We start from the raw sequence: 12332 nt of genomic DNA, 5'->3' as shown, positions 1-12332 counted from the left end.
ACAGGAGAAGTGGGAGGAGCGGAACGAGGAAGCTATGGCGAAAGTTGAGCGTCCAAAATAAAATGAAATGAACATGAATCTTACCGTAGATGGGAGAACCGGTCTCGGAGCCTCCGAAAGATAAAATTCAGGAGGCTCGGAATCGAAATCGAACTGCTATAAAAAAGATAAGCTAGAGAAAGGCTATGGGAATGGGGACTTACACCAAGAACCTCAAGTAGATGGGTGAACTCAGTATCCCCATACATCCACTCTTCTCCTGGCACCTTCCAATCGTCAGCTAGAAAGGAGAGAGTAGCCATGATCTGCAGAGCTGGGGAAATCCAAAGTTCGTCGCGGAAGCGCACGATTTGACGGTGTAGGTCGTTCTACGGCAAAATAAGGAGAAGAATTATGAGAAAAGAAAGGGGACACACCAAAAAGGACGCATTCTTTCTAAATTCTTCAAACATCTGGAGATCTTCTGTTACTTTAGCAATAAGGTGATTGTTGAGACTTCCGATCCAAGTATGCACATAAAGGAGGTTAGCCTCCAGAGCTTCCAGAATTATCGGCGATGGAACGTATGGTGCTGGTGCTGGGGCCTTTCCTTTGCCTTTATCTTGTTTCGACGGCATTGGATGTGATCTACGGCGTCGCATTAGTATGCGACACCGTAAAAACAATAAGAAAAGCGAAGACAATCTACGGGCCTCGGAGCAGACTCCGAAGCCTCCGTAGATTGTCCCCACTCACCTCGAGAACGTTGAGAGCGGCGGTGAAGATGATAAGAAGAGCGGCGGCGAAGAGCGACCGTAGAGCAGGTGGGAGAAGGGAGGAATGAAAATTTCTGCTAAGTCCAACTGCTGCGGTTTTTATAGCCAAATCCAACATATGAACCAGCACATGACCGTAGAACATCACAGAATGTTGTAGAATATTCCAGATCTACGGAAATTAAAGCCTCGAGGCTGTTGAAATCATCTACGGAATGATGAGGCCATAATTAAGAAATGATGGAAGTAATTAACGATGGAACATTGCATCGTAGGAGTTCTGGCGTGGGAAAATCATTTTGATGTCGTGTTACATACATGCCGGACCGATCCGGACCGACGTGTCACAATCACTTCATCCTATTCTTACTTACTCCACCTACCTTAATCTCCGTACTACCCATTAACGCCTAGACTATCGGCTTGGGAGTCGGCGGTCCGAATGCGGATCCGGCTATTGGATCCGTCTCGGACCTTGTACATTTCTATCCTATATAAGATGTACGACTTAGTAGTTACATTCTTCAGAATTAAACTCGACTCTGGTTTCCCAGTGACCTGGTCTAAGGCAGTTCGACTCAGGGAGCCGTTGTCCAATAACTTCGGCTACTGTCAAGACTCCGTCATTCTCTTCAACCTCCTTCACTCTCCTCGTCGCTCTCCGACACACTCCGATCAACTCCGTTTCTTTCCTCTTCTCATCTTAGATCATTCCTCTTTAGTATATCCTTCAGTACATATCTTATATCTTATCTTATCGTTTCCCCCTTCGGTTCCATTCGGTTCCGAGTCATTCCGCACGTCCTTAACAGTAGTTTAATTCTTTTTCTTGAGTCGAAATGTCGTTCACTCCGGACGACGTCTCTGATCAGTTCAAGATCTTCGATTCTATGTTTCCTTCCCGTCCTACTCCGATTACGACCCATGTCGGGTCCCATCTTCGTATATCCCATCTTCAAGTTCCCAGTTCTTCACGAAGGGTCAGTAGCGTTTATGCTTCTGATTCCAACGACCCATACAACACTTTACTATCTCCGAGCAAACTCCAAGGTACCGTTAATCGTCCCCGACGCTCTTCCAGCAATCGCAGCTCCAACCAACGCACCCCCCGACAATCTCCGATCATCTCCGAAATGCACATCGAGGAGGTCCCGGAGACACCCAGGAGGAATAAAGGCAAGGGTAGAGCGGATGACGACGAGGATGACTCTTTTGACGATGGTACTGACCCCGAGGAGGATCCGTCGGATCCTCCGATCGGTGGCTCAGGAGGTGGTTCAGGAGGCGGTGGTCCTCCTGGCGGTGGCGGGGGAGGTGGTCATGATCCGCCACAAGGCGGCGGAGCCGAGGGTTTCTTTTCGGCCTATGCTACCTACCTCACCACTCACAATCTTCTGCTTCAGCAAATGCTACGCGAAAAAGCAAAACCGAAGAAAGGTGCCCAAACCGAAGGACCCCGAAACCTTCAACGGCTCCGACCCCACCAAACTCAAAAACTTCCTCACTGGTCTACAACTCCAGTTCAATTATTTCTCCGAATCCTTCGTCGACTCCGCTTCCAAAGTCAACTACGGACTTTCCTTCCTCCGTGGTATAGCTCTCGATTACTTTGAACCTGATTTGTTAGGTAGCGAGTTTTCCGAGCTGGATCCGCCGGCTTGGATGGTTAGCTACAGAGCTTGGGTAGTAGAACTCCAAACTAACTTTGGTCAAGTGGATGCCGCCGGAGAAGCGGTGGATAAGTTGGATTACTTGGTTATGCGGTCGAACGAGAAAATCGCGCCGTATATTTACTAAATTCAATGACATCGCAGCTAAAATTGGTTATAGCGACTCCGCTCTTCAGCATGCCTTTTACAAAGGTCTTCCTGAACGTCTAAAGGACGGAGTTAGTAACATCACCGGCGGGAAGCCGGCGTTGTATCATCCTCTCAAAGCGGCCGCTAAAGCCGTAGATCTTCGCTATTGGCAGCGCGAGGCCGAAAAATCCCGAGCTAATCGCCAGTCTAATTCCAATTCCAATTCCAATTCCAATTCTACTCCGAAACAATCCTCTTCCTCTACCTCTACTTCCAACAACAACTCCTCTTCCTCTTCACAATCCAAGTCCAAGCCGAAAGGCAAAGGACAGACCTCGAACTCTTCCACTTCCAACGCTTCCGCTTCGGCCTCCGCCGCTCCCCGTCTCCCATTCTTGGAGAAGTTAGGAACGGATGGAAAACTCAACGCCGACGAGAAGGCCCGACGGTTGAAGGAAGGGTTGTGTAGTTATTGTGGGTTGGGTAAACATAAAGTTGAGGATTGTCAAAAGAAGAAGACTAATCAGACTGCGAAGGATGCTAAAGCCCGTGCAGCGACAGTCTCTTCTACTCCGGAGAAGGCCAAGTCCGACGAGAAGTCGGGAAACTAGGCTGCAACTCCGATGCCTCGACACAAGCTCGGAGTTGCACTGCACCGGATTGTGTCTATCCTGAGGTTACACTCAACGCAGCTGCGCTCTCTTCTTCTAATTCACTTACGGTTCCTCTTACATCCGATACATATAATTTCTTGGCCCTAGTGGACTCCGGTTCTTCCCATTGCTTTATTGATAAAGGCTTTGTTACAAAGAATCTAGTACATACAATACCTATTTCACCTATATCTTTACGATTACTCGACGGTTCCATCGGCTCCGTTATTACGTCATCCGCCTCGCTTCCGATGAAGTTCTCTACAGGCAAAACCATTCTAATCGACTTTTACGTCACTTCTCTAGATTCTACTTGCAACTTAGTTCTGGGATACAACTGGCTCAACCGCTACAATCCGTTGATTGACTGGTCTGAAAACAGTATCACTTTCCGAACCGACACGCTTCCGAATCCGGCCGACCGTCCGACTCCCTCTGTCGAGGACTCAGACAAATCCATTCCGGCGGGCCCGAGCAAACGCCAACAGGCTAAACTCCGCTACGCTTCTAAAACTTCTCACTTTCCTTTTGAGCCTATTTACTCCTATGCAGATCTTCTTAACGCTCCGTCCAACTCGACTCCGCTGGTTTCCATCATCTCTGCTCGTGCTTACTTGAACGCTACAAAGCAATCAGGTGCGCGATCTTATACCATGCAGATGGTAGACACAACGGAAAAGTCGGTGACCGGAAGAGCCTCGGATTTATCCAATGAGGATCTCGCACGTATTCCTACGGAGTATCACGAGTTCGCTGATGTTTTCTCCGAGTCGAAAGCCGGGGAACTCCCCCCGCATAGACCTTACGATATTAAAATCAATCTAGAGGATGGTTCGGATCCGCCTTACGGACCGATCTACTCTCTTTCCACAGCCGAACTCAAGGCACTTCGAGACTTCATAGACGAACATCTCAGTGCTGGGCTCATCACTCCTTCGAAATCCCCTTACGGTGCTCCGGTTCTTTTTGTCAAGAAGAAATCCGGCGATCTCCGCCTATGCGTCGACTTCCGTGGCCTTAACAAGATCACGAAGAAAGACCGGTATCCGCTTCCTCTTATATCTGACCTTCTAGACTCACCTCGGAGGGCTCGGATTTACACCAAGCTAGACTTACGTCATGCTTATCATCTCGTCCGGATCGCTCCCGGAGACGAACCAAAAACCGCTTTCAGGACTCGTTACGGATCCTTTGAATGGCGTGTTATGCCGGAAGGTTTAACCAATGCTCCATCTGTTTTTCAACGCTTTGTTAACGATATTTTCTCTGACATGCTTGACGTCAATGTCCTTGTTTATTTGGATGACATCCTTATTTACTCGGATGACCTCGAATCCCATCGGGAGCATGTTAAGGAAGTACTCCGTAGACTCCGAAAGAACGGTCTCTACTGTAAAGCTTCGAAATGCGACTTCCACACAGACACCATTGAATACCTCGGTTACATTCTCTCCCCCGAAGGCTTGCGAATGGACATGGCAAAGGTCAAAGTCATTACCGAATGGCCTCCGCCGCGTAAGATCAAGGATATCCAATCTTTCCTTGGTTTTTGCAATTTCTATCGGCGCTTTATTTACGATTATAGTGCCATCACTGTCCCTCTTACCCGCCTCACCCGGAAGCAGATCAAATGGAATTTCGGTCCCGAATGTCAGAAAGCGTTTGAAACGTTAAAGGAAGCTTTTACTCATGCTCCTATACTTACGCACTGGCTTCCTGATCAGGAAATCATTCTGGAGACCGACGCTTCCGATTATGCATTAGCTGCAATCCTTTCCCTTCAGACCGAGGACGGTGAGATTCACCCTATTGCTTTCCACTCACGCACTTTCACGCCTCCCGAACTCAACTACGACGTCCACGACAAGGAGCTTCTTGCTATATTCGAAGCGTTCAAACGGTGGCGACATTACTTGGAGGGTTCCGGAGATCCGGTCGACGTGGTTACAGATCACAAGAACTTGGAATACTTCACTTCTACCAAGATTCTTACCCGTTGGCAAGTTAGGTGGTCCGAATATCTCTCTCATTTTAACATGGTTATTCGTTTCCGTCCCGGACGTCTCGGAACTAAACCGGACGCTCTTACTAGACGATGGGACGTCTACCCTAAAGAGGGGGATACCGCTTATGCCAGTCTTAATCCTCATAACTTCCGTCCAGTCTTTACACAAGAACAACTCTCCTCCTCCCTCCGTGCTACCTTCCTTGAAGGCCCCATCCTTCGCACTAGTGTCATTATGGATATTGAACGACTTCACGAAGACATCCGAACAGCTCAGTCAGAAGACGAATCCCTTCGGGAACATTTCCGGTCCGCTACGGATCCCGAGAAATCCCGTTGGTCTTTAGATGAGTCTGGTTTTCTTCGTCTTGATGAACGAATCTACGTTCCAGATGCTAAGGATCTCCAACTCCGGGTCCTCCGCATCTTCCATGACCATATTCTAGCTGGACATTTCGGTCAGAATCGTACCCTAGAGACTATCCGCCGACAGTACACTTGGCCACGGATCCGTGAATTGGTCCGTGATTACGTTAAGTCTTGTGTTATCTGTAATAGGAACAAGTCTCCGAGACATCGACCGTACGGTATGCTTCAGCCTCTACCAGTTCCAGCCCGTCCGTGGGATTCTATATCCATGGACTTCATCGAAGAACTCCCGAATTCTAATGGCTATAATTCCATCCTAGTCATTATAGATCGTGCCTCTAAACAATCCATTTTCATTCCAACCGACACTACTATCACTTCCGAACAGCTTGCACGCATCTTTATTATTCATGTCTTCTCTAAACACGGGGTTCCGAATCATGTCACTTCCGATCGCGGTTCCGAATTCGTCTCTCGATTCATGCGCTCCTTAGGTACCGCTCTGGATATGAAGCTTCACTTCACTTCCGGATACCACCCTTCGGCCGACGGACAGACCGAACGTGCTAACCAAACTCTAGAACAGTACATCCGAATCTACTGCAATTATCAGCAGGACAATTGGGACGAACTTCTTCCATTAGCAGAGTTCGCGTATAACAACGCTCCGAACGCTTCCACCGGCATCTCTCCTTTCTTTGCCAACAAGGGTTATCATCCGAACATCATTGTCCATCCAGAACGCGATATCGCATCCGAACGGGCCCGTGAGTTTGTCGTCGATCTTGACGAATTACATTCTATGCTCCGTGACGAGTTAACAGCAGCTCAGAAACGCTACAAGGAACAGAAGGACAAAAAGCTTATACCGCATCCCGAATGGAAGGTCGGAGACCGGATCATGGTGACAGCCAAAAACATCAAATCGACTCGGCCGACTAAGAAGTTTTCGGAGAAGTATCTCGGTCCTTTTGAAATCATAGCTCAACCGTCCACAGTTGCTTACACTCTTCGGCTTCCGAAAGAACTCCGCTCTATTCATCCTGTCTTTCACGTCTCTCAACTAGAATCTATCCTTCCTAATCCTATCCCTAATCGTGTCCAGGACCCGCCCGGACCCGTTATCGTCGAAGACTCTGAAGATCATTACAAGGTCTCGGAGATACTCGATTCCAAAATCGACCGACGGTTCCGATGCAAGCTGCAGTACTATGTACGGTGGTTAGGATATGAAGGTACTGACGAAGAATACTCTTGGATCCTGGCCGATAATTTCCAGGCCGAGGAGATCATTACGGAATTTCACGCTAAGTACCCTAATAGACCGGGTCCCTCCGGATCCTTATGATCCTTATTCACTCATTAACACTTTTCAAATTCAAGAAAAAACTTTTACAATCAAGGCCCAAATGGCCGTTTCGGTCCGTACTAATTACAATTTTTCTACATTATTAAGGTCCGACATCGGCCGCTTACGTTCCTTACTCTTCTACTTCCATATCTTCTCCATCTCGTTCTTCTGCTACAATCTCTTTTGCTTTTCCCTTCTTCTTTTCACTCGGCTCTGCTTCTTCTTCTTCTTCCTCTTCTACCCGTTTCCGCTTCGCAACCCGTTTCGATACTTCCACAGCTTCCAGTTGAAGCTTCTTTTTGGTGCCAGATCGGGCCCGAACCAGCTTCCGAAGCAACGCGTTATTCTCCTCTGCCAACTCATTGCTTCTCCGCATCTCTTCCAAAATCTCTTCCAAAATACTGTCCTTGTCTTGAACTGTCGGCGCCGAGCGGCCACCCGAAGTCAACGAACATTTGACTTTCGATTTCCTACACTCGGTGCAGGCATGTCCCTGCTTTGAAGCCGCCGGGACCGAACAGTCGAGCTCCTTCAAGGAGCAACGATCACACACTAGAGAAAAGTCAGCTGTGTTCAAGAAACATGAAAATCAAATGAAGGGAACTGTACCCTTCAGTGCCGCAATGATCCGTCCTCCTTCCTCTTTCAACCCTCGCTTTTTCTTCCCTCCATCTATGTAATTTCCGATCGGCCGCCGGGCTTGATCCTTCCCTTCCTCAACTCCAAGGGCATATGCGGCGACGGGAGTTAACAATCTCAACTAAAAAGAAAAAGGTCAATAAGCAATCAATGAATAGGAAATGAAACTTACTGGTTCGGACGTCTCATCGTCCATCGGATCATCCTCATTCTCGGGACGTGATCCGGACCCGCTCGCGTCCATTGATCTTTTCTCTTCTTCCTCTCGTCGGACCCGCTCGGCTTCCTCTCGCTTCCATTTCGCCAATTTCTCCCTACGCTCAGCTTGCTCGGTATCCCACGCTTCCTGCTCCTGAGCCGACTTCACTTCCTTCTTGTACTCCTCATCCTCAAAAACCGTCTTCTCCCACTCCCACTCATCCAACTCCTCCTGCGCCGCTCGGATCTGACTCTTTTCGTCTCGCACCATCTTCGCCCACTCCATATCGGAAACTCCGCCGGGGCGTGTGAACTTGGATGCATTGAAGGGCTCGCACCCGATCGGACGCGGCTTGTCGAATGGTTTTCGTTTGATTAGGGTTGGTCGAGGAGTTAGGAGGGGAAGGAACTCGGTGGGGACTGCGCTCATGATGGTGGAAGAAGGAGGTTAAGGGGAATGGACTTAGAAATTTTCATGGTACGCTTTATATATCCTTTTCTTATTTGTCTCCCTTTGCCTCTCGGCAATCACTCGATCGTTTTCAACTTAGAAAATCACGTTCATCGGACTCCGCACGGACCCGATTCACTTCAATTTTTTCGAATTCTACCTTACTATATTTACATCGGTTTCTGTCTCGGAAAGGTTCTTGAGGGCAAGAACCTTAAGAGGGGGATACTGTTACATACATGCCGGACCGATCCGGACCGACGTGTCACAATCACTTCATCCTATTCTTACTTACTCCACCTACCTTAATCTCCGTACTACCCATTAACGCCTAGACTATCGGCTTGGGAGTCGGCGGTCCGAATGCGGATCCGGCTATTGGATCCATCTCGGACCTTGTACATTTCTATCCTATATAAGATGTACGACTTAGTAGTTACATTCTTCAGAATTAAACTCGACTCTGGTTTCCCAGTGACCTGGTCTAAGGCAGTTCGACTCAGGGAGCCGTTGTCCAATAACTTCGGCTACTGTCAAGACTCCGTCATTCTCTTCAACCTCCTTCACTCTCCTCGTCGCTCTCCGACACACTCCGATCAACTCCGTTTCTTTCCTCTTCTCATCTTAGATCATTCCTCTTTAGTATATCCTTCAGTACATATCTTATATCTTATCTTATCGTTTCCCCCTTCGGTTCCATTCGGTTCCGAGTCATTCCGCATGTCCTTAACATGTCGGAACATTTCCTTTTTGGGAACATTAGCGCTGGTCAGCGTAGAGCTCGAGCTCAAAATTTCTCTAAGTCAGAGACTTGACGGTTGTACACTAGAGTGTACACCGTAGATAAGATTAAGTAGATCTACAGGCCATTTTGAAGGCTTTTAGTAGAACTACTAAATGAAAAAGCCGTAGATCAATTCAAACGATAGAAGATGATGTTGCGCTCAGTCCGTAGATGGACTGGGGACAGTCCTCTTTTGTTTGGGGGAGATAATGCGACTTAGTTGACTATGCTACACGGTTCTTTTTGCACTTTAAACGGTGCTACGGAGCGATATTTATCGTATTAAGAACTAGAGTGAGCCCGAATTGCTAGTTAAAGCTAGTGCCGCTAGTAGGATGTGCCGTAGGCGCAGCTAGACCAGTTAGAGAGAGCCGTAGATCGTGTCAGAAAACTGTATGACCGTTCGAAACCTGTAGAACACTATGAGCAGAGGACTTAAGCGGTAATCCACCGAGTTCTACTCTCTACATTCTACTATGCACTGGCATATCAAGGGATTGTACTATTAGAAGACTTGTAGTCTTCACAGAACCATTCGTAGCAGAACTTAACAAAGTCAAAAGACCTTCATACTAGGAGTACCTACTTCTACGGGGGATTTAGTTGACAAGAAATCGGACATTGGACCACACAGACTAGGAGAAATTTGATATGACCGTAGATCGAGTCCCGATCTGAGGAAAAGACAAAAAGACATGATACAGATCCCAGATCACAGATAGAGTACCCAGGAACCAGGCAGGAATGAACAACGGATCTTGGAGTCCACACTGTTCATGTGCTATGGCGATTCGGAACTCTGGATCCATATGCTGGAACTACTTGGACACACAAAGTCCATATGATTTGATAACGTCGAAATACAGGATAAGGTCCGTAGGCAGGAAATACCATATGGTACGCCTATGTAGGTCCATTCTACATGCTGAAACAAGAATGAAGAACGGTCCAGATTGGTCCAAAACATATGATTCGAATACGGAAAAGCTCCGTAGACAAGATTCTGCACATGTAGCAGTCCCTAGCGATAAGACTCCGCATGGATTCGTAGCTACAGTGCATTATTTTTAGAGATGAAACAAGTAGAGATAGGATTACAAAGCTAGCGTAGAAGTAGTATAAAAGCAGCTCATGTATCCGTAGATAAAAAAGTACTACCCGTGCGTAGGAAAGTCCTGAGTGGGTTGCCCGTGAGTAACTGCTCTTGACACCAATAGAGAGATTTGCCCTGTCTTTGTGCAGTGAAACGATAAGATTTGATTTGAACTATACGAGACTGTCGAGGTCAAAAACTAGAGAACTATCCGTCCGTAGGCCGCCGAGGTCTTGATTACTGTTTCATGATCCGTCGAGGGTCTTAGCATTCGTGTCCGCCGAGGACTTAGTTTTCGTGTCCGTCGAGGGCAATAGTCTCCAATCGTTCGAATTAGTCTTACCGTAGACGAAATTCATAGTCCCACTTAGTCCACTGGACAATAAACAGAGCCCCTACAAACCTTAGAATCCCGTAGCTGTGGTGTTTTTACACTTGCAGTTACACATTGATTTCATAAGAACTTCATACGATACTGAGACTGTGATCTTGTGCGTAACCTTTGCCAAGCAGTCCACCCTTGCAATCTTTCCTGGTGTGTAGAGTTATTGATAGACTTTACACGGAGGTTTACTAGTTTTTGGGTTGATTTGGTGTTGGTGCTACTCCCGTAGCTCTGATATTAGGTTGACTCTTGAGTGGTATTCTTCGCCCATTACCGGTTTCGCTCAAACCACCTCGTTCTGTCTCTCATAGCTCTATTCTCACGGGCATTACTCCGCCATCTTGTAGGTTTTCTGCCTTTCCTGTCCACCCTTAGTCTGACTCTAGCATAGTTTCGTCAACTTCTTTCTTATCCTCAGGGCCATTAACTAATCAAAGTGGTCACCATGTCTTGCCTTGTACGACATTGCTTCTACCTTTAATTTTTCATCTCCTTATATTTCTTAGGCTCTTTTTCAGCTCCCACTACATCTACGTCCTCTCACATCGTTTCAAACGATACCCCACCACAGCCACAAATGCCACGCCCACCAAGGCGTGGTAACAAGATCTCATCCAGTCTTTTTCGTCCACTTGTACCTGCTAAAGATCGCATCCACCGGTGGTTTTCTCCTTACTCATTGGTCAAACAAATCGAAGATGGTGCAAAGTACTCTCCCGAGGTGCTCTCTTTTGCTTCAAAAGCCATCGCTGGGGGTATTGTCAATAAAACTAAAGGTACTTATGGTGCTGGCATCCTTCGCTTTCATCAATTTTGCGACGATCTCAAGATCCCAGAGGAGCAGCGCATGCCGGCTGATCCTACCCTCATTCTTGCTTTCATTGGCAAATACGGTATTGGAAAAAAATCTGGCTCTTGTTGTCGTTCTTGGCTATCTGGTCTCCGAGCGTGGCACATCCAACACCAAGCCCCATGGTGTGGCGACGATCCACGTCTTGCTTGGGCACGTGTCACTGCCAATCGAGAGGGCACACACTTACGTCGTGACCCTCGACCACCTGTCTCATACTCTCACCTCAAAGTACTCAAGAACGCTCTGGACCTCAACAAACCTAAGGATGCGGCAATCTGGGCATGTGCAACATGTTCACTATATGGCTGTAGGCGATTAGGAGAAACCACTGTCACCTCATCTAAGGACTTCAATCCCCATTACCATGCTACTCGCTCCTCTCGCATTGTTTTCAGCTCTCTCAGTGACAGTAACCTCTCATGCTCCATCAGTATTCCCTGGACCAAGTCTACCCGAGAAAAAGGCGGCACCATTTCACTCACACCACGACCTCTTGACACCTATGGCATCTGCCCAGTCGAGGCCTTTCGCAATCATCTCAAAGTCAACAACAATGTTCCTCCTTTCTTTTCGTTATTCGCCTTCACAGATGAAGACGGCTCTCCCTGTCATCTCACCAAAAAAGCTTTTCTAGACACTTGCCGTTCCATTCATCAGCAACTCACACAATTTGCCGGTGAACTTTCCCGGCTTTTCTGGGCTTTTCGGCCGGTTCGACCAGTCCACCCCCTCGCAAGTTCACCAGCTTCTTCACATATCGCAACCACACACCAGCCAACGAGGTCCTAATAGCTGGCATATGTTCCATAACATGATAGCTGCTCTCAGAAAGCCTCCAACAGTGGAGGTTTTTGTGAAAAGTTGAGGTGACTGGAAAATTTTGGCAGGCGGACCCGAGCAAAACTGAGCTTGCCGGAAATCAGACATAGCTGGTGACTGGTCGACTTGTTGGCTTGTGCAAGTCCAAAAAGTCGTCAAAAAGTTCTCACCAGTAAAT

Source organism: Marasmius oreades, chromosome 8, assembly GCF_018924745.1.
Source record: "Marasmius oreades isolate 03SP1 chromosome 8, whole genome shotgun sequence".
Lineage (NCBI taxonomy): Eukaryota > Fungi > Basidiomycota > Agaricomycetes > Agaricales > Marasmiaceae > Marasmius > Marasmius oreades.
Note: the sequence above shows the minus strand (reverse complement) of the source record.